This window comes from Scyliorhinus torazame, chromosome 2 (assembly GCF_047496885.1).
Source record: "Scyliorhinus torazame isolate Kashiwa2021f chromosome 2, sScyTor2.1, whole genome shotgun sequence".
In the NCBI taxonomy this organism is placed as follows: Eukaryota; Metazoa; Chordata; class Chondrichthyes; order Carcharhiniformes; family Scyliorhinidae; genus Scyliorhinus; species Scyliorhinus torazame.
Window position 1 is genome coordinate 256,207,141 of NC_092708.1, and position 24,113 is coordinate 256,231,253.

A 24,113-nucleotide genomic window follows, 5' to 3' on the forward strand; every position below is an offset into this window, starting at 1 on the left:
TAGGTTTCTGTGGCTATTAGCACTCTTTCCCCTTGGTTCCTGTGGCTATTAGCACTCTTTTCCCTAGGTTTCTGTGGCTGATAGCACTCTTTCCCCTTGGTTTCTGTGGCTATTTGCACTCTTTCCCCTTGGTTTCTGTGGCTATTAGCACTCTTATCCCTCTGTTTCTGTGGCTATTGGCACTCTTTTCCCTAGGTTTCTGTGGCTATTAGCACTCTTTTCCCCGTGGTTTCTGTGGCTATTAGCACTCTTTTCCCTAGGTTTCTGTGGCTATTAGCACTCTTATCCCTAGGTTTCTGTGGCTATTAACACTCTTACCCCTAGGTTCTGTGGCTATTAGCACTCTTATCCCTAGGTTTCTGTGGCTATTAGCACTCTTGCCACTAGGTTTCTGTGGCTATTAGCACTCTTATCCCTTTGATTCTGTGGCTATTAGCCCTCTTAACCCTAGGTTTCTGTGGCTATTAGCACTCTTATCCCTAGGTTTCTGTGGCTATTAGCACTCTTACCCCTAGGTTTCTGTGGCTATTAGCACTCTTTCCCCTTGGTTTCTGTGGCTATTAGCACTCTTTCCCCTTGGTTTCTGTGACTATTAGCACTCTTTCCCCTTGGTTTCTGTGGCTATTAACACTCTTATCCCTAGGTTTCTGTGGCTATTAGCACTCTTATCCCTAGGTTTTTGTGGCTATTAGCACTCTTTTCCCTAGGTTTCTGTGGCTATTAGCATTCCTTTCCCCGTGGTTTCTGTTGCTATTAGCACTCTTTTCCCTAGGTTTCTGTGGCTATTGGCACTCCTTTCCCCGTCGTTTCTGTGGCTATTAGCACTCTTATCCCTAGGTTTCTGTGGCTATTAGCACTCTTTCCGCTTGGTTTCTGTGGCTATTAGCACTCTTTTCCCTAGGTTTCTATGGCTATTAGCACTCTTTTCCCTAGGTTTCTGTGCCTATTAGGACTCTTATCCCTAGGTTTCTGTGGCTATTAGCACTCTTTCCGCTTGGTTTCTGTGGCTATTAGCACTCTTTTCCCTCGGTTTCTGTGGCTATTAGCACTCTTTTCCCGAGGTTTCTGTGGCTATTAGCACTCTTTTCCCTAGGTTTCTGTGGCTATTAGCACTCTTTCCCCTTGGTTTCTGTGGCTATTAGCACTCTTTTCCCTAGGTTTCTGTGGCTATTAGCACTCTTTTCCCGAGGTTTCTGTGGCTATTAGCACTCTTTTCCCTAGGTTTCTGTGGCTATTAGCACTCTTTCCCCTTGGTTTCTGTTGCTATTAGCACTCTTTCCCCTTTGTTTCTGTGGCTATTAGCACTCTTTTCTCTAGGTTCCTGCGGTAAGTACAGAAGGTAGTTCAACAGTTAATTGTGAACTGTGTTAGCCCTCATTTCTGAATTTTCCAGCCTGGGAACATGTTTGCCAGCCTGGCTGCAGTCCGCCAGTGCTACTGAGATGAGAGCACAGTGGGAAGAGCTCCTTCAGTGAAACTGACAGGCTGGGAAGGCTTTGATCAGTTATGGTCAGGTGACAGGCTGATGTTCAAAGCACTTCTTCTCTCAGAGAGTACCTTCACTGCCAACTTCTTGGAAGGTACTTCACCTGTCGAGTGTTTGACTCACCTTCAGTTGCACTTCCTTGCTGACAACCTTTACTGCAGCATGGGAACAGTATAGGCAGCCTTTTCTACACCTCGGTAGCACAAGTGGGTAGCACTGTGGCTTCACAGCGCCACGGTCCCAGGTTCGATTCCCCGCTGCATCACTGTTGGTGCAGAGTCTGCATGTTCTCCTCGTGTCTGCTGGGTTTCCTCTGGGTGCTCTGATTTCCTCTCACAGTCCAAAGACGTGCAGGTTAGGTAGATTGGCCATGATAAATTGCCCTTAGTGGCCAAAAAGGTTAGGAGGGGTTATTGGGTTACGGGGATAGGGTGGAAGTGATAGCTTAAGTGGATGGGTACAGACTCGATGGGCCGAATGGCCTCCTTCTGCACTGTGTGTTCTATGTTCTATCTGATGTAAAACAAGAGGAGCAGTAACACCAACAGCATCAACAACAGCAGGAATACCACCGCCAGCAGTACCAGGTGCCTTCCTGTCAGGCCCATGCTGCTCTACATGATAGGGGGAATGGACCCCAAGATCCTCCAATGCAGGATCTCCAGGCAGACGATCAACTGTCTCAACATGTACGAGCACCAGTGTCTTAGGAGGCTCAGGTTTTCATGACAGGTTGTGGTTGACACCTGCAGTCCAATGAACCAAGACCTCCTTCTCAGTGGGCCAAGTGGGCAATCATTTCCAGTAGCTGGTAAGGTGCCAGGCTCTGGGAGGGCCCCCACTGGGTTGCACACACGTTTTTTTGCAAGGAGAGACAGCAGAGAGGTGTGAACACTGCCAATGGCTTGTGTAGAGAGGAGAGGGACAATATTTGTGGAGGATGATCCTCAGGCATAAGTAGGAGAGGAAAATAGGCTGAGGATGAATGTGAATATTGGCTGTTTGGGATATGAGGAGGTGCCTGGAGAGGAATGAATGGAGCTGCAAGATGTATTGCTCTGAGGAGTGCTATGTTCAAGAATGCTGGAGAAGTTAGAGTGTGAAGCTTGGTACCAGGAAGTCATGAGTCTCACCTTTTCCACCCGCCTGAGCTCTGGGATTCTCTTACTCCAAGCTGGATGGAGCACACATCTGCTGTTGGCCTCCAGGGAATTTCCATTCACTCTTTCTGGGGTAGAGAAATTGCCCACTTCCATTGGCAGCCATGCTTTCATCTGTCTAAACCTTAAGATTTAGAATCCCTTCTCTAAACCTCTCGACCTCCTGACCCTTCTTTAAATATATTTCTTTGACCAAGGTTTTGGTCGCCTGCTTTTAGCTGACTTGGTGTCAAGTTCTGTCGGGAAATGTGTTCCAACGAATGAACGTTTTATCACATTAAAGACGGTGCACAAATATAAACTGTTGTTCACTCTTAATCCTTGGAAACCGGCCATAAATCAGGAAGGATCTTGTCATGGTCTTTTGGAGGGAATGGATTAAAGGGCTAAATTGGCTTTTCTCATTCCACTCTTCGCTATGTAAAAGAACTGAATGCCCTATTAACAATTATAATTGTAGAAACAAAGAAGCAGACAGCACAGCCGAAGGCTACAGTGTTAATCCTACTTCCCTCCTCTTTTCCAATAGTCTTCCCTCCTCTTTCCAAGTATTGCTCCAATTGCCTTTTGCTGAACCTGCTCCCATCCCCTTTCAGACAAAGCGTTATCCCCAGACTATCCCCTGTCTCAACACAGCTAGTAATAGTTGTCACACTCCAGTAGATTTTGAATTTGATTTTGATAGGGAGCACACAAGTGTCAGGTAAGCAATGCATTTATTGGGCTGTTTTTTGAAAGCAGCAGTTGCTCTTGTTAATGAAACTCTTTGTACTTCTATGGATCTGTTATGTGAGAAGATATTTAACAATGTAACAACACACAGAGTATATCCAGTTCCCTTTACTTGAATAGCTCTGCCAACTTTTGAATATTGCCTTAATTTGACTATTGTTAACAATCTGTTATACTACTAATGCATCTGTGATTCCCTCCTTCCTACCCTAGCACTTCATTTATTCTGATTGCCGTGAATGCTTACTATTTTGTGTATTATCTCCCGCAAATTGACTTAATCTAACTCAGGGCATGGTAGATATACAATGTCATGAGGCTGTGCTCATTATCCCACGATAAATAGTTTCCCCCTTTCAAGTTATTAGTTCAGCATACAGTACAATATCACAAATAATAATCCTGATCCTTATTGAATAAACAAGGACATCACATAAAACTGCTTAATAAATAGGAACATTGCACTGTTACGCAGTGATTAATCCTTCCTTTGAAAAATAAGCAGGAAACTCTGTGCAGTTTTACCTCACACACATGCCGAGTCAGTAAGTAGCAAGATCACGCAGCCACACATTACAATTATACAGTGACAAACAGGAACTGCTCACTGGTACACACTGGGTTATCCTTCTGGTGCTGAATTTAAAAGAATGCCTTACACTTAGAATCATAGGAAAATAAAGTGCAGATGGAGGCCATTCGGCCCATTGAACACATGCCTATGTCAGTTCTTTGGTGGAATTATTCAATTAACCCTTTTCCACACAGTCCTGTAAAGCTTTCCCCTAAAGTGTATTTCAAACAGCCTCTTTTGAAAGTCACTATTGGGCCTGCTTCTGCCACCCTTTCAGACAATGCATTCCAGATCACAACTTGCTGCATAAAATAATTGATTCTTCATGGCCACCTCTGATTCCTTTGTCAATCAGCTTAAACCTGTTATGGTTGGTTACTGACCCTTCTGCCATTGGTAGCAGCTTCTCCTTATTTACCCCATCAACACAGCTCATGATATTTAATTCCTCTATTAGGTTTCCCTTTGATCTTCTCTGCTCTAAGGGGAACACATGCAGTTTCTCTAGTCTTTAGATGGCACGGTGGCACAGTAGTTAGCACCTCTGTCTCACAGCACCAGGGACCCAGGTTGGATTCTGATCTTGGGTGACTGTCTGTGTGGAGTTTGCACGTTCTCCCCGTGTCTGCGTGGGTTTCCTCCGGGTTCTCCGGTTTCCTCCCACAGTCCAAAGATGTGCAGGTTAAATGGATTAGCCATGCTAAATAGCCCTTCACTGACAAAATGTTTTCAGAATAGGTGGGGTACAGAGATAGAATGGGGGAGTGGGCCTAGGTTGGGGTGCTCTTTTGCAGGGTTGGTGCAGACCCGATGGGCCGATTGGTTTCCTTCTGCACTGTAGGGATTCTATGATTCTTCTATGATTCTCCACAAACCTAGTGAACTGCCTCCAAGTGCCTCAATTCTCTGACCCACAGCACAGCAGTCTCCACCACCGGGAGGACATAAGAAGGGAGGCCCCAACTCCACCCCAGCTGAATGGGGGAATTGACCTCTGTGCTGTTGGCACCAATCTGATCCACACTGACTGTCCAGCCAACTGCACCAACTGGTCACCCGAAGAGTCAGAGTTGCAGCATGTTGTAGTCTGGGGCTATGAATAGTGATGGCAGAGGCTCCGACTTCCTTTCCGTCACATGGCTGACCAGGAATCTCTCCCGCTCTTACAGCTTGCCATTGGCATATATTGGAAGGAATTGCAGACTGATACTGTTATGAATGCTCCTTCCTTGGCCATCAAGTTCTGAAGTGGGACTTGAACCTTGGAGCTTCTGGCCCAGAGATAGGCACATAACCCACTGTGTCACAAGACCTCCTAATGCAAGAATATACACCTCCCTCAATAAGAAGACCAAATCTGTATGCAGTGTTCATAATATGATACATGGTGTAGTCCCACTAGTCCCCTGTGTAGTTCGAGCTGGACATCCCTACTTTTGTATTCCATCCCCCTTACAATTAAAACCGACCTTCACTTTCGTCCCTGCAATCTAATCTTTTATGATTCATATGCAAGGACACCCAGATCCCTCTGTACCACAACATTCTGCAGCCTCTCTTCATTTAAATATTTTCTGCTTTTGTTTTCTCCCCACCAAAGTGGACAAACTCACATTTTTCCTCATTATACTCCACTTGCAAAATTTGTGCCTTCTCCCATAATCTATCTATAGCCTTTGCAGAATCTGTGGATGGAGTTTTCTCACATTTTTGCAGAGTGCAGCTTATAAACTACTCCCACCAGGGACTTCTTTGCCCTTGCTCTTTCTTATCTCGACCCAAACTGATTCTATATCTGGATCTTCTTAGCTGAGATCATTTTTCACCACGGTATTGATCTCATTTTTTATTATCAGAGCTTCTTATCCCTTCTATATTTCCAAAAGATCAATATTCAGTTCCCACCCTTGGTCACTTTGCAACCACTGGCTGGATTTTACAGGGCACCCCTGGACAGGAAAGCAGGTGGGTACATTACATAGAACATACAGTGCAGAAGGAGGCCATTCGGCCCATCGAGTCTGCACCGACCCACATTAATCCCTCACTTCCACCTTACCCCCGCAACCCAATAACCCCTCCCAACCCTTATGGACACTACGGGTAATTTAGCATGGCCAATCCACCTAACCTGCACGTCTTTGGACTGTGGGAGGAAACCGGAGCACCCGGAGGAAACCCACGCGGACACGGGGAGAACGTGCAAACTCCGCACAGACAGTGACCCAGCGGGGAATCGAACCTGGGACCCTGGCGCTGTGAAGCCACAGTGCTAATCACTTGTGCTACCGTGCTGCCCTGGGTAGATCCCCAAACTTTTCCTCCTGCAGCACCGGCAGTGGCCACTGCTCCTGGTGGCGCTGCCAGTGCTGCAGGGCTGCTGGCCTCTGATTGGCCAGCAGCTCTATGAGGTGGGGCTTCATCCAGGAGAGCGGCGGATTTCTCGCATCATAAGAATTAAACGGCCGTCAGCCAAAAACCGAGCGCGGGATTCTTCTCCACTTCAGAAACTAAGTGTTGATGCCGGGACTGAAACGGGGGACTTCCACGCCAACTGAATCGGAGTCGGTCCTGGAGCAATTCATGAACCATTAATGTACGAGCAGCGACGCCACGTGGAACTCAATTGGTTCCAATGAAAAGCCGTGTACGATTTGCCGGGGCCGGCATTGCCACTCGAGAGGCCGACAAGGTGCAGGCGCAAAATAGCGATTCACTCCCCACACGCACTCATCCCAGCCAACAAGATGGTACATGGAGAGCAGCACCCCGATTTGCAGACGCAGAGCTGGAGACCTTGCTGGACATCATGGAGGAAAGGCAGTCCAGCCTGTTCCCTGGGGTGGGAAGGAAGGGGACCACCGGCGGCAATGCATTCTACTCTGCACGTACAGTAAACGCCTTGACAATGCGATCCATTTTAAATTTACAGTCCAGTTGCTTGTTTGCTGCTGACAAAATGGACGAATCGCAATCGCGCCCAGAGCACGCTCGGGGCGTGTGACCTGCTCTCTGCCATCGCTTCAGGCAGGAAGACTGCATTGAATTTAAAGGAAAATCTTTTCCTGAGTCATGGCGCTAACGTCAGGAGGAGACGGTCTTTCCCACTGGGCTCCGGGCATGGGCACTGATGAGCGGGCACACATGTGCAGCACAGCCATGGCCGGTCGCAGCCGTTATTTTTAAAAGCCAGCTGCTGCGGCTGTTGCGCATTAATTCCCGCAATCGGGAACGCCGCGATGGGTGGCTGTGCAGCCCTCCCGACTCCCGGCCGCGATTGACCCGCGGGTCCCGACCCCGACTTTGAAAATGACTGGCCTACAGGACTCATACTCTCAGCTACTGCTACTACATCCCATTTTAGTCTGCCCACTTGACTAGCCCTTGTACCGTGGCGCTGGGCCAGTTTGCTGATCCTCACTGACGTCCCTGTTCTTGTCCTACAAAGAACAAAGAACAAAGAAAAGTACAGCACAGGACAGGCCCTTCGTCCCTCCAAGCCCGTGCCGACCATGCTGCCCGACTAAACTACAATCTTCTACACTTCCTGGGTCCGTATCCCTCTATTCCCATCCTATTCATGTATTTGTCAAGATTCCCCTTAAATGTCACTATCGTCCCTGCTTCCACCACCTCCTCCGGTAGCGAGTTCCAGGCACCCACTACCCTCTGTGTAAAAAAACTTGCCTCGTACATCTACTCTAAATCTTGCCCCTCGCACCTTAAACCTATGCCCCCTAGTAATTGACCCCTCTACCCTGGGGAAAAGCCTCTGACTATACACTCTGTCTATGCCCCTCATAATTTTGTAGACCTCTATCAGGTCGCCCCTCAACCTCCTTCGTTCCAGTGAGAACAAATCGAGTTTATTCAACCGCTCCTCATAGCTAAAACCCTGCATACCAGGCAACATCCTGGTAAATCTCTTCTGCACCCTCTCTAAAGCCTCCACATCCTTCTGGTAGTGTGGCGACCAGAATTGAACACTATACTCCAAGTGTGGCCTAACTAAGGTTCTATACAACTGCAACATGGCTTGCCAATTCTTATACTCAATGCCCCGGCCAATGAAGGCAAGCATGCCGTATGCCTTCTTGACTGCCTTCTCCACCTGTGTTGCCCCTTTCAGTGACCTGTGGACCTGTACTCCTAGATCTCTTTGACTTTCAATACTCTTGAGGGTTCTACCATTCACTGTATATTCCCTACCTGCATTAGACCTTCCAAAATGCATTAGCTCACATTTGTCCGGATTAAACTCCATCTGCCATCTTTCCGCCCAAGTCTCCAAACGATCTAAACGATCTTCGAAAAAATCTATCAAGTTAGTGAGACACGACCTCCCCTTCACAAAACCATGCTGCCTCTCACTAATACATCCATTTACTTCCAAATGGGAGTAGATCCTCTCTCGAAGAATTCTCTCCAGTAATTTCGCTACCACTGACGTAAGGCTCACCGGCCTGTAGTTTCCTGGATTATCCTTGCTACCCTTAAACAAAGGAACAACATTGGCTATTCTCCAGTCCTCCGGGACATCCCCTGAAGACAGTGAGGATCCAAAGATTTCTGTCAAGGCCTCAGCAATTTCCTCTCTAGCCTCCTTCAGTATTCTGGGGTAGATCCCATCAGGCCTTTGGGGACTTATCTACCTTAATATTTTTTAAGACACCCAACACCTCATCTTTTTGGATCTCAATGTGACCCAGGCTATCTACACACCCTTCTCCAGACTCAACATCCACCAAATCCTTCTCTTTGGTGAATACTGATGCAAAGTATTCATTTAGTACCTCACCCATTTCCTCTGGCTCCACACATAGATTCCCTGGCCTACCCTTCAGTGGGCCAACCCTTTCCCTGGCTACCCTCTTGCTTTTTATGTACGTGTAAAAAGCCGTGGGATTTTCCTTAACCCTATTTGCCAATGACTTTTTGTGACCCCTTCTAGGCCTCCTGACTCCTTGCTTAAGTTCCTTCCTACTTTCCTTATATTCCACACAGGCTTCGCCTGTACCCAGCCTTATAGCCCTGACAAATGCCTCCTTTTTCTTTTTGACGAGGCCTACAATAACTCTCGTTATCCAAGGTTCCCAAAATTTGCATATTTATCCTTCTTCCTCACAGGAACATGCCGGTCCTGAATTCCTTTCAACTGACACTTGAAAGCCTCCCACATGTCAGATGTTGATTTACCCTCAAACATCTGCCCCCAATTTAGGTTCTTCAGTTCCTGCCTAATATTGTTATAATTAGCCTTCCCCCAATTTAGCATGTTCACCCTCGGACCACTCTTATCCTTGTCCACCAGCACTTTACAACTTACTGAATTGTGGTCACTGTTCCCGAAATGCTCCCATACTGAAACTTCTACCACCTGGCTGGGCTCATTCCCCAATATCAGGTCCCCTTCCCTAGTTGGACTGTCTACATATTGTTTTAAGAAGCCCTCCTGGATGCTCCTTACAAAGTCTGTCCCGTCTAAGCCCCTAGCACTAAGTGAGTCCCAGTCAATATTGGGGAAGCTGAAGTCTCCCATCACAACAACCGTGTCCTCACAGGCCACACAAGAGGTTTATCAAGAGTCAGTGTGCACGTTTGATTTCCTCTGGCAGGAATACAGGTATGGGCCAGGACATTCCGGTCGCCACGATTCTCTTTTTGTGCAGTGCAACCCCCCCCCCACTCCGTGAGTGTCCCGGCGGCATGGGGTGTTTTCAATGGGAAATCCCATTGTCAAGCGATGGGAATAGAGAATCCCGCCACCAGTGAACGGGACGTCGCTGAGATACACGCAGCCGGGGAACGGAGAGTCCCGCCCATGGTGTCCATTGTATCAAGATAGAGACTGTTGCCGAGCCATTGAAGTTACTGTAGCTGCTACAGTTAAACAACAACTTGCACCTTTGCATGCTAACACCTCCCAAGGTGCTTCACAGAAACCTTACTGAACAGAATTTGACACAGAGCCATGTAAAGAGATATTTAGCCAGGTGTTAAAATACTTGGTTATAGAGGTAGTTTCTAAACTGCATCTTAAAGGATAAGAGAGAAGTAGGAAGGTTTGGAGAGGTAATTCCAGCGTTCCTTACTTTTATATTTGTTTCTCTATTAATAAGGTCAAGATTATTCATTCATTCATTATCACTGCTGGTTTAGCACACTGGGCTAAATCACTGGGTTTTAAAGCAGACCAAGGCAGGCCAGTAGCATGGTTCAATTCCTATACCAACAGGTGCCGGAATGTGGTGACTAGGGGCTTTTCACAGTAACTTCATTTGAAGCCTACTTGCGACAATAAGAGATTTTTCAGTGGGACTGTCGACATCATTAGGACAGAGATGAGGAGAAATTCATTCTCCCAGTGGGTGGGGAGGCCCTGGAACTCTCTTCCTCAAAAAGCAGTGGAAGTAGAAAGTCTGCGAAACAGCTGCTCTCTGTCCCTTAGACAATGGTGTATCCACGCTGCCACCGTCCCTCTAATCCCAGCAGATTTCAGTTTGTTAAATAATTCTAGGATTGATATTTTGCTCTCCATGCTGGTTGATGTATTGGTGTGTGTTACTTTAACCATCAAAGCCCTGTCCAGAAAACAGGATGTAAGTACAGGCAATGAATACATTTCAAAAGCAATTCATTTCCGGAGGGAAAGGATATGCCACTAGTTTAAAGAAGACAGCCAATTATCACTTGTATCCACAGAGCGGTTTCCAGAGCTTATATCCACACTAGCTGGCTAACACAAATGAATTCTATGTGTAAAGCTTTGCCTGCCTTCTTCAAATTTAATCTTGGACCTTGACCATTTGTTTTGAAGTCCTTAAGTGCTGGAAATAATCCTTGCCCCAGCCCTTTCTAACATTAGAAATTTTGATTATACCATCTTGTAACCCACATTGTCAGAACAGAGAAAATATTTTTTTTTTCTTAAAGTGTGTATGTCCTCATGCCAGACATCCTCTTAACTAAACTGTGGTGTGGTAGTTAATTCCTTCAAAGCCTCAATATTCTTTCCGTGGTGTGGAATGCACTGCACACTCTAATCTGAGAAGATTTTTTTGTTTTACATCCAAGTACACATACCTTCATATCGGGCTGTTCCCCATGCATTTTAGTTTATTCATCTATCCTATATCCTTCTTGTTAAATTGTTTCTAAGCCCACATGGGTGTAGGTACACCCTCAGTGCTGTTAGGTAGGGAATTCCTGGATATTGACCCAGTGACAGTGATATAGACCAGGATTCTCCGTTGTGAGTCTGCCTCCCCAACTGCTCTGAGCGAGGATGGAGAATTGTGGCAGGACTGGCGGTGGGATCCTCCACCCTGCTGCTTGTCAATGGGACTTCCCATTGAAGCCACCCCATGCCCCCAGGAAGCCCGCAGGCGGTGGTGCACTGTCGGCGGGACCAGAGAATCTGCCGACAGCGAACGGCCGGAGAATTCCTGCCGTAGTTTCAAGTCAGGATGGTGAGTGACTTGGAGGGGAGCTTGCAGGTTGTGGTGTTTCCATGTGTCTGCTACCTTTGTCTTTCTAGATTATAGAGGTAGCAAGTTTGGAAGATGTTGGAAAGATGCAAGTTGCTCCAGCGCATCTTGTACATGGTGCACACTCTGCACCACTGGTGGAACAAATGAACGTTTACAGTGGTGGAAGGGGCGCCAATCAAGAGGGCTGCTTTGACCTGGATAATGTCGAATTCCTTTAGAGTTTATGGAGTTACACTCATTAAGGCAAGTCACACTCCTGACTTGTGCCTTATAGATGGTGGACAGGCTTTGGGGGATCCAGTGATGGTAATGCCATTTAATATCAGGGGAGATGGTTAGATTTTTTCTTGTGGAGATGATGACCGCCTGGTGCTTTTGTGGCGCGAGTGTTAGTTGCCACTTATCAACCCAAGATAGAATATTGTCCAGATTTTGCTTCATTGCTACCTGCCCGCTCAGGAGGATGCACCAGATCCCATGGACAATTATTTCGAAGAGGACCAGTTGAGTTTTCTCCAATGTCCTGGTCAATATTCATCCTTGAAGCCCCTAGTCGCCGGAATGTGGCGACGAGGGGCTTTTCACAGTAACTTCATTGAAGCCTACTTGTGACAATCAGCGATTATTATTATTACATTGTTTTTTTGTGGGATCTTGCTGTGTATAATTTGGCTGCTGTGTAATATTAAAACAGCGCCTACACTTCAAAAATTGCATCATGAATGTACTTTGGAATGCCCTGAGGCTGTGAAAGGCATGATATAAAATACAAATGTTGCCGTTCCTTCCTAAATATACCAGGCAACATTCAAAATGAAAGATGTATCCTCCACATTTGCCAATGGCTGGATAATTTGCCTCTGGCAGTGAGGGAAGAAGCAGTTTTGACTGGATCTCTAACCCTGGTTTTTAAAATTCCAATTTCTGCTTGGAGAACATGGCAACTACCCTTCGCCTCCATCTCTCCCCAGCTCCCATCACAAAGGTCATTATTTTCCACCTCACGTCTCTTCTTCTCCATCCCTAAAGCAATGAAGGAAAGTCTAAATGAAGATACAAATTTACAAAGACAATGAAAGGAGTTGGGGAGAGAGCATAGGTCAGCGTACATCCAGGTTCAAAGATAATTCAAATATTCTGAGAGTGGAACAGGTTAACAAAAAAACTGTTGAGAAAAGCAAGAATAATGAAAAATAGAAATATATTAAATTGCCTGCACAGCATCAGAAGCTAAAAGTGTGATTGGACAAAATCAGAATATATAAACAGCGTGAGGAAGGTTACACAGTTAAGTATTCTGTTCTTAAGTGCATGCAACATAAGAAAGAAGCAAATCTAGCTTAAAGAATAGATACTATTGCAGAAACCTGGCTACACGCTGAGCATAATTGGCTGATAAATATTCCAGGATATCAGATCATTTGGAAGGACAAGAAAATTGGAAAAAGGGACAGAGGCTGTGATTTTCTGAGCCCGTTTGCCACAGACGGCAACCTTGTTATGGCCGTTAATGGCGAGAGGGCCAAAACGGGATTTGGGGTGGTGAGATCACACTTTGAGATCTTCCCCGTCCTCCCACCCCTCCGCCGATGATGTAATCAGGGCATGAACCTGATTATCGTGAATTTGAATGTATTTTAATATTCAAAACCAGCGTAACATTGCTGCTTCCAGGGTTGCCAGATGTTCTCCTCTGGCGATGTGAAGGAAAGAAGTTGTGGTGACCATGCGGGGTTGAGGGGGGAGCTCGGAGGTGAGTATAGCCCCGGGTGGTGAGGGACATTGCCGGGAAGGGCCCTGGCACAGCTCCCTGACATTCCAACTTTGGTAATATCAACCTGGCATTGCCAAGTAGGCAGTGCCAAGGGATCGGTGCCGGAGGCAGGGGTTGGGCCTCTAGGGAACCCCATTGGTGGGGTTTCCATTATGTGGGGTGATGGTGGTGGGGGTGGTGGTTGTGCATGCATGGTGGTGGGGGAAGGGGAGGGGGCGGACATTTAGAATGGAGAGGTGCCCCCAGGTCCGGTGAGGATGGCGAGGGGGAGTTGTGTCACCGTGATGTCCCCATGGTGTGGGGGAGGGGGGGGGGCGGGAGACCAGACCATTGAGTGGTGGTCAGGTGAGGGGGGAACTGTCCTGCTGCGTTGGAGAGTTGGTTGTGTTTCCTTTGTCTGCCGGGGGGCCGGGGTGAGGCCTTTAACTTCACTTTGAGATGAGTTTGAAAAAGGGCACCGCGATCTTTGAATCCCAGCTTTACCGGTGAGTTTAGGTGCCAGCCCCCAGCTGTGTGATCCTTGCCAGCACTTTGAAATTGCACAGAGTGCCGTTAGAAAGAACATCTATGAAACCAGCGAGATTCAGACTGCTTTTCTCACCAGATCCAGCACGCTGTGCAATGTTTGGAAAATTCCACCCAGAGTATCATAATGTGGCACAGAAGTAGACCATTCAGCCCTTCACATCTGTCCTTTGAAAGAACTTTTCAATTAGTCCCAATTGCCTGCTCTTTCTCCACAATCATGCAAACTTCTCCAGTTCAATGACAATATTGAAAAAGACACACTTACAACAAGGAGGTTTGTACATTCAGTGGAAAGACTATGAATTAAGCACCAGCAAAAAATCTAACACCCTGGTAGGAGCCAATATAACTCTAGACAATAGTTATGTGCTGGGGAATATATAAATACAGATGTTCGGGAATATATAGCAATGTGGTCATTATGGAATCATGAGTTGCAAATAGACAAGAAGAAGCTGAACAGCTCAAACCTTAAGGAGAAATACCTAAAACACAAACAGGGGGGTTTTCTGAAGCCGAATGTTTTAAAACTGACAAAATTCATACTGGATTCAATCATGAACAACAAACAATAGTTAGTTAATGATCTGACTGAGAGAGCATCTTATGAATATCAATCATAATACATTCGGAGAAGGGAGGATTACAAACCAGCAGGTTTTTAAATTTAAGTAAGGCAAAAGGATGAAGAAACAAAATGACCACAAAAAATTGTGTTGTGTTGGTAATGGGCAAACCGACGGGCAAAGGTGATTTTCCAGCCCCCCCCCGCTGCAAGTTTGCCAGTGGTGGAGGCGACTTCACCACCGTCCGTCGGCGGATCTTCCAGTCTCGCCAATGAGTACGGCATTCTGCGTGGCTCGCCCATCACACCGCTGGGAAATCTGCCGCAGGGCATCGCCTTCGGTGGGACCAGAAGCCAATGAGAATGGATGGAAAACCCTTGCCAAAGAGTGGGAAGTATTCAATAAATTATGTAGAGCAATACAAGCCAGTGCATACCCTGACAAGGGAAAAGGTTCCACGAGTGTCATTACGTAAGGATAATCAACAAAGGAGATAAGAGAAAGAATCAAGCTAAAGGAAATACTTTCTCAAAGTGTAAGGGCAAGTACAAATCTAGTGGATTGAGCGAGGAATAAAAGAAGCAATAAAGTGCTACAGAGAAAGTAATCAGAAGCCTAATATTTCCTTGAATTTGGAAGGTGGCTGCTGAGGGTCAGTTGGCAGCACTCTTAGCTGAGCCAGAGGTTTGTGGGATGAAATCCTACTCCAGAATCTTTTATGCAGGCACTTCCAGCACTGCACTGAGGGCAGGCTACACTGAGGGATGCCTGCACAGAGGGAATGCTGCACTGTTGGCAATGCTGCACTGTTGGCAATGCTGCGCTGAGGGAAGGCTGCACTGAGGGAAGGCTGCACTGAGGGAATGCTGCACTGAGGGAATGCTGCACTGAGGGAAGGCTGCACTGAGGGAATGCTGCACTGAGGGAAGGCTGCACTGAGGGAATGCTGCACTGAGGGAAGGCTGCACTGAGGTAATGCTGCACTGAGGGAAGGCTGCACGGAGGGAAGGCTGCACTGAGGGAATGCTGCACTGAGGGAATGCTGCACTGAGGGAAGGCTGCACGGAGGGAAGGCTGCACGGAGAGAAGGCTGCACTGAGGGAATGCTGCACGGAGGTGTTGCTCTGTTTATCTGGTGATAAATATGGCGGTCAATATGGTTGCCTTTCTTAATCCTAATTATATTTCTACTTTCAGAGTCGCCAGGTATCTCTCGATACCGCCACAAGGTTCAAACCTGAATACCGATCAAAGAACCAATACACCAGTTAGTCAGTTCAAAGTCAATACAATTTATTTACACACACAGTAAGATCTACTCATGCACAACAGTACTCCAAACTAAACTATCTGTAACGCTAACGCCTATACTTAACTTCGGGTGCCCACTTAGTCATAGAATCATAGAATTTACAGTGCAGAAGGAGGCCATTTGGCCCATCGAGTCTGCACCGGCTCTTGGAAAGAGCACCCTACCCAAGGTCAACACCTCCACCCTATCCCCATAACCCAGTAACCCCACCCAACACTAAGGACAATTTTGGACACTAAGGGCAATTTATCAAGGCCAATCCACCTAACCTGCACATCTTTGGACTGTGGGAGGAAACCGGAGCACCCGGAGGAAACCCACGCAGACACAGGGAGGATGTGCAGACTCCACACAGACAGTGATCCAAGCCGCAATCGAACCTGGGACCCTGGAGCTGTGAAGCAATTGTGCTATCCACAATGCTACCGTGCTGCCCCAGACGAACAATGGCCGTTGTTCGGATCTGAGGCTGTTGGGTTTGAAGAGATACAGGAGAACAGCTAAGGTTGTCCATCTGGTAGCGAGCGTTGACCTTGAACTTACTTGCTTCTGGTGATGCTGGTGGAAGGGTCTCTCCGCTTGAGAGCCAAATCCAAGAGAGCGAATCACTTGTGGGGGTTCCTTCTTATAATTGGAGGGGCTTCGCCTGCTTTTAAGCGGGCCTTAAATTTGGTCCCAATTAATTGGGCAGCTTATCGATCATCGTTATCGATCTTAACCAATAAGAGGGGTGGGAACCCTGATGGCTGGGCGTGTCCTAGGTGGCCGTTGGCCTTGCTTTGTTTGTGTCTTTCTGGCGGCGGGATGTCTGTAACAGTATCAACTACCTGAGTGTTAGTCCTTTGTTCCTCGGAGATGGGCCATCAACATGCTAATCGACCCAGGGTATCGATTCCGTCTGGTAACTGCTTCCCAAATATACATTCAGGCTCTGTGCCTGCTTGTTGTCTAGCATTGTCCACATTTCCCTACATTCTTTGTGAGCGTCCATTTTGTATTCTGTAAGTGGCCATCCCAGGTGGCCACATGCCCTCCTTGTGATCCTCAACGCGAAGCGTGAAGGATCATATTACTGCATCTTCTTTGTTCTCTGCCTAAGTCGAGCACCAGCAATCAAGGACAGGCTCTACTCTACTCTGTCCTATGGATTGGAACTTTACCTAAATTGTTGTATATGCATCACATTATTATAAAATTCTAAGGGGCGCTATGACAGTCAGGCATTCATTACAATTAAAACACGGGAACCTCTAACTATTCTTATCTAAACTATCCTGAGTCACTTAAAAGAGTTTACAACAGTATAAACTAGACAACAGCAGCAATACGTGTCTCTGTAGCTTGGCAGTCAAGTACAGAGTTTTACATCTTTTTATTAGAACAAACAAACAAAAAAAGTCGATGCACTTTAATTCACTTAAAGAGAGTGGGGGGGTTTGCTGAATTCCGAAAATATGGGGTCTGAATGTATATACCGGAGTGTGGGAGGCTTTCCTTTGCCATTTCCTAAGTTTCAGTGTCTGGATGACACTACAGAGTATTGCCATGGCTAACAGTGCTTCTACAATGTAGGACAGGGAATACCATGTGATAAATTTGTCACACCAGGTTGGTGTATCAGTTGCTGTCTCTGGGTGTAGTGTGTGGCAGGGATGGGAAACATTGACAGCCTGTGAGGTAGGGGTCAGGGGGGTCGCATCCGCACGCAACTGTAGGGATCCCGCGAAGATCCAAATGTAGCCCATGATGTATGTCTTCATGTTCTGTTCTTCCTTCCGTGGTCTTCCTGTGGCTTCTGTCGTTCTGGATTTCTGTGGACACAAGCATAATATCTGTTATTATCTTGCCTAAGATCTCGTATGTCTGTCTGTCTGTCCTTTATTATCAATTACCCATTATAATTGGTCACCATCTGTGACTCCCTCATTTTTTTTAAACCCAATATTTTGGGGACAAGACATCCGAGAAGAAAATACTGTCACAGCGCAAGCAGTCTCGAAGCCTGTGCGATCGATGTGGTGAGTGTACCATCCCAGTGTTTGAGGATGTAAATGGCATATGGAGAGCAACCTGGCGGGGCAAGAATGGGTGGAATCCCTGGGTAGGACGGTGACCAGTGCCGTATGTGCACTACCCGAGCGTAGCTGACCAGATGGGGGTCCTCAGGCAGGGCGGGGATCAGTGCCGTTTCTCCACTGCCTGAGCGACCAGACAAAAATGGAAAGAATTTGTGTTCATCGTGGATACTGCCTCTTATGATTACCTTCGAATCAGAAGAGGAGTTATGATTGGCTGTCTGCGACAAACTTGTTCCTTTAACTGCCAGTGGGCGTTAAAAGAGTGGTGGCGTGGGGCTATGAAAACTTTAAGTGAACAAACAACACTCAACCTTTACAGTAACAAACATTTAACGTAACACAACAAAATCGTGCAGGTTCCATCAGAAAGGACACCGTGAATCTCCATTAGTTCCTTTTTACCATCATCTGGACAACTCATTGCTCTATAGCGAACAGAGTCGCAAAGGGGTTCGTTTGGTGGGAGTCAGACTCTAAGTCATCATCTTCTCCCGGCTGCCATACTCATGACTGGAGTAGTTGTGCCAAAGCTGCTTGGGGCGAATTGGGGTCCATCTCATCATTCCGGATGAGTCTGTACGAATTGTCTCAGTGCCAGTGTTTCGTGTTGAGGTTGGAGGTGGTAGGGGGCAATCCATAATCGTCGGGCGGTGGGTCCGGATCAGGGGCTTTAATGTACGTGGTCTCAAAGGGGTCGCTGGAATCTTGTTCGGAGTCGCTGGGAGTGGGGCCTGGTGCAGGGGTGTAATCGTGTCGCGGTGCTATGGGGCTGTCGCTATCGCTGTCGCTGCTGGTTGAATGAAGGGAGAGGCGGAGTCGTGCCTCTGGGGGTGGAGTGTAAGTGGTGTCTGAGGACGGGCTGGACTGGTTGGGGGAGGGTAGGAATAGATCGTTCGTGGGCGGGGCATGTTCATCTGCTGCTGCAAGTAAGATGTGGTGTGAGTGGTTGTTCTGTATGCCATAAGCCTTAAGCTGATTTATGTGAAACCATGCAGACTTGCCATTGGGATAAGTAATTTTCTATACGGAGGGGCTGACTTTATCAAAAATGGAGTACTATCCTGCAAATTTGGGGGAGAGGAATGAGCTGGGGTTGTATAGGGATAGCATGACCTGCTGCCCTACTACAAATTCTGTGGCGTGTACTGTTTAGTCAAAGCAAACTTTACTTTGCTTCTTCCGTGTCCCAAGCCTAACAGCTGCTGCAAGCTGGGCTGCTTTTACATTCTCGACAATCTGCTGAACTGCTTTCTCATGGGTGAGGGCGGTGACTGTGGGGCTGGCCAAATCGAGTCCCAACAAATATTCTGTCCCCTTCATGGGTCGTCCGGTCATGAGAGTGTGGGGGGTGTATCCTGTCGACGTGGATACCGTGTTCCTTATGAACATTAGTGCAAAGGGGAGAACTGTGTTCCAGGTGCTATTGTGTTGTTGCACCATTTTCCTTAGGGTTGCTTTGAGAGTCCATAAGACAATAAGACATAGGAGCGGAAGTAAGGCCATTCGGCCCATCGAATCCACTCCACCATTCAATCATGGCTGATTTCAACTCCATTTACCCGCTCTCTCTCCATAGCCCTTAATTCCTCGAGAAATCAAGAATTTATCAACTTCTGTCTTAAAGACACTCAACGTCCTGGCCTCCACCGCCCTCTGTGGCAATGAATTCCACAGACCCACCACTCTCTGGCTGAAAAAATTTCTCCTCACCTCTGTTCTAAAGTGACTCCCTTTTATTCTAAGGCTGTGCCCCCAGGTCCTAGTCTCCCCTGCTAATGGAAACAACTTCCCTACATCCACCCTATCTAAGCCATTCATTATCTTGTAAGTTTCTATTAGATCTCCCCTCAACCTCCTAAACTCCAATGAATATAATCCCAGGATCCTCAGACGTTCATCGTATGTTAGGCCTACCATTCCTGGGATCATCCGTGTGAATCTCCGCTGGACCTGCTCCAGTGCCAGTATGTCCTTCCTGAGGTGTGGGGCCCAAAATTGCTCACAGTATTCTAAATGGGGCCTAACTAATGCTTTATAAAGCTTCAGAAGTACATCCCTGCTTTTATATTCCAAGCCTCTTGAGATGAATGACAACATTGCATTTGCTTTCTTAATTACGGACTCAACCTGCAAGTTTACCTTTAGAGAATCCTGGACTAGGACTCCCAAGTCCCTTTGCACTTCAGCATTATGAATTTTGTCACCGTTTAGAAAATAGTCCATGCCTCTATTCTTTTTTCCAAAGTGCAAGACCTCACACTTGCCCACGTTGAATTTCATCAGCCATTTCTTGGACCACTCTCCTAAACTGTCTAAATCTTTCTGCAGCCTCCCCACCTCCTCCATACTACCTGCTCCTCCACCTATCTTTGTATCATCGGCAAACTTAGCCAGAATGCCCCCAGTCCCGTCATCTAGATCGTTAATATATAAAGAGAACAGCTGTGGCCCCAACACTGAACCCTGCGGGACACCACTCGTCACCGGTTGCCATTCCGAAAAAGAACATTTTATCCCAACTCTCTGCCTTCTGCCTGACAGCCAATCGTCAATCCATGTTAGTACCTTGCCTCGAATACCATGGGCCCTTATTTTACTCAGCAGTCTCCCATGAGGCACCTTATCAAAGGCCTTTTGGAAGTCAAGATAGATAACATCCATTGGCTCTCCTTGGTCTAACCTATTTGTTATCTCTTCAAAGAACTCTAACAGGTTTGTCAGGCACGACCTCCCCTTACTAAATCCATGCTGACTTGTCCTAATCTGACCCTGCACTTCCAAGAATTTAGAAATCTCATCCTTAACAATGGATTCTAGAATCTTGCCAACAACCGAGGTTAGGCTAATTGGCCTATAATTTTCCATCTTTTTCCTTGTTCCCTTCTTGAACAGGGGGTTACAACAGCGATTTTCCAATCCTCTGGGACTTTCCCTGACTCCAGTGACTTTTGAAAGATCATAACTAACGCCTCCACTATTTCGTCAGCTATCTCCTTTAGAACTCTAGGATGTAGTCCATCTGGGCCCAGAGATTTATCAATTTTTAGACCTCTTAGTTTCTCTAGCACTTTCTCCTTTGTGATGGCTACCATATTCAACTCTGCCCCCTGACTCTCCGGAATTGTTGGGATATTACTCATGTCTTCTACTGTGAAGACTGACGCAAAGTACTTATTTAGTTCCTCAGCTATTTCCTTGTCTCCCATCACAAAATTACCAGCGTCATTTTGGAGCGGCCCAATGTCAACTTTTGCCTCCCGTTTGTTTTTAATGTATTTAAAGAAACTTTTACTATCATTCCTAATGTTACTGGCTAGCCTACCTTCATATTTGATCCTCTCTTTCCTTATTTCTCTCTTTGTTATCCTCTGTTTGTTTTTGTAGCCTTCCCAATCTTCTGACTTCCCACTACTCTTTGCCACATTATAGGCTTTCTCTTTTGCTTTGATGCATTCCCTAACTTCCTTTGTCAGCCATGGCTGCCTAATCCCCCCTCTGATAACCTTTCTTTTCTTTGGGATGAACCTCTGTACTGTGTCCTCAATTACTCCCAGAAACTCCTGCCATTGCTGTTCTACTGTCTTTCCCACTAGGCTCTGCTCCCAGTCAATTTTCGTCAGTTCCTCCTTCATGCCCCTGTAGCTACCTTTATTTAACTGTAACACCTTTACATCTGATTCTACCTTCTTTCTTTCAAATTGGAGCTTGAATTCTACCATATTATGATCACTGCCTCCTAAGTGCTCCCTTACTTTCAGATCTTTAATCAAGTCTGGCTCATTACATAATACTAAGTCCAGAATGGCCTGTTCCCTCGTGGGCTCCATCACAAGCTGTTCCAAAAAGCCCTCCTGTAAACATTCAATGAATTCCCTTTCCTTGGGTCCACTGGCAGCATTATTTACCCAGTCCACCTGCATATTGAAGTCCCCCATGATCACTGTGACCTTGCCTTTCTGACATGCACTTTCTATTTCGTGGTGCATTTTGTGCCCCCGGTACTGACCACTGTTAGGAGGCCTGTACATAACTCCCATTATGGTTTTTTGCCTTTGTGGTTCCTCAACTCTACCCACACAGACTCCACATCATCTGACCCTATGTCATTTAGTGCTATTGATTTAATTTCATTCCTAATTAACAAGGCAACCCCGCCCCCTCTGCCCACCTCCCTGTCTTTTCGATAGGTTGTGAATCCCTGGATGTTTAAATGCCAGTCCTGAACCCCCTGCAACCATGTCTCTGTGATGCCTACCACATCATACCTGCCAGTCACAATCTGGGCCACAAGCTCATCTACCTTGTTCCGTACACTGCGCGCATTTAAATATAGCACCTTTAATTCTCTATTGACCATCCCTTTTTGTTTTCTTAGTGTGGTGGACCTTGGTTTACTGAGCCTTTCCATACACTGTGTCATATTTTGTGGGATGGGGACTATCGTAACCTCTCCTGAGTTTTGTCTTTTCGTGCTTTTTTGTATTCCTAAGCAGCTACGCTTCCCACTGATTACTTCACCTCTTGGTTCCCTGACTTTCCCTTCCCCCCCAATCTCTAGTTTAAAGTCCTATTGACCACCCTATTTATTCTTTTCGCCAGAACACTGGTCCCAGCTCGGTTCAGGTGGAGACCATCCCAACGGTATAGGTCCCCCCTGTCCCAAAACTGATGCCAGAGTCCCATGAAAAGGAACCCCTCTTTCCCACACCACTCTCTCAGCCTTAGAGTCCTATTCATTCTCTCAGCTATTCCGCTTGATTGGGGGTGATATGCAATGTGGAATTTTTGTTTGATTCCGAAAATTGTTTTTCATCACTCGTCCTGTAAAATGTGAGCCTTGGTCGGACTCTATGCTGCGGGGAAGTCCCCATCTTGTAAAGATGTGCTGAGTGAGGATCTTGGCTGTCGCTTTAGCCGTGTTCGTTCTGGATGGAAAAGCTTCCACCCATTTTGTGAAGGTGTCGATGACTACCAACACATACTTAAAACCATTCTTGCAGGGGGGTAGGGGTCCTATATAATCAATCTACAAATTCGTCCAGGGGCCATTAACAGGGTGGGTGTGACTAAGCTGACCGTTCCTTGCATATCTGTCCGGATTGTTCTGGGCGCAGATTAAACAGTTTTCAATGTAGTGCGTTAGATTGGATTTTAAATCGGGCCACCAGCAGTGAGGTCTGAGGTGGGGGAGGGTTGCTTCTATGCCTTGATGTCCATGGTTGTCATGGAACTAACAAATAATTTGCTTTCTGTCCTGAGTGGGGACCACATAGATACCTTCTTTTAAAATTATACCATCAAGTGTCATCAACGTGTTCTTGTATTTATCGTAGAGGGCTGGGAAGTTGCCTTTTAAAACTTCCCTGAGCTTCTCGTCTTCTTTATGGGCCTGTGCTAATGGCCTGGCCTCTTGAATGTTGGTCTGTGAGACCTGAGGCACTCTCGGGAGGATTCCAAAAGTGACCGTGTCTGGAACCTGCCTTTGCTAGGGCATCTGCCTTAACGTTACCGGGGGAGAAGAACGATGGTGGCTACGAACTTTAATAATACCATATTTCCGATCTTTAGCTGTCCTTAGAATATGCTGGAGTAATGGGGCTGAGGGTAGGGTTTTCCAACTGCGGAAACGAAACCTCTAGATTCCCACAGGGGTAGGAATTCTGTTAAACTATTGCAGACATATAGGCTGTCGGAGTATATGTCGGCTGGGGTCGGGAACAAGTTGGGGTGCTCGACAATATACGCTATGGCTGCTAGTTCTGCTGCCTGTGACCCTAAATGTCCAGGCAATTTCAAAGATATCTCCTCTAACGCGTGTCCCTGTGCGTCCTCTACATATATGCCACAACTGGTAATCCTTTCACCGTTCAAAACTGTGGAGGAGCCATCCACATAAATCTTTAGGGGTGCGCCTATGTCTGTGGACTGGGGTCTCTGGGGTGGAGTACCTGGTTTCGGGGAGGCTGACTTTGGTACAAAGGGTCCTGTGCTGTGTTTGGTGGAGATGATTTCACATTCATGTGGGGTGCCGTCATATTGTAAATTGTCTGCAAGGAAAGTGTGTGTTCTTGTCCTCTTCACTGTTATGTCCCGTCCCTGTAAGAGAAGAGTCCATCGGGCGGCGCGGATTTGGCTGACTGTGCCGTCCTTTAGTCTACCATCCAGGAGACATTGTGTTGGGGTGTGCTCAGTTAAAATGGTGATGGGGTTGAGTCCTGTTATGTAGGCGAAGTACTGAACTGCCCAAAAAACTGCGAGCAGGTGCCTTTCGCAGGCAGAAAATCCTTGCTCGACTGGATCAAGTACTCGTGAGGCGTATGCTACGGGGCCTAAACGATCGTGTCTTTCTTGGAGCAGCACGGCCGAAAGGGTTCAGTCGGTGTTTGGAACCTCAATTGCGTATGGGGAGAGTG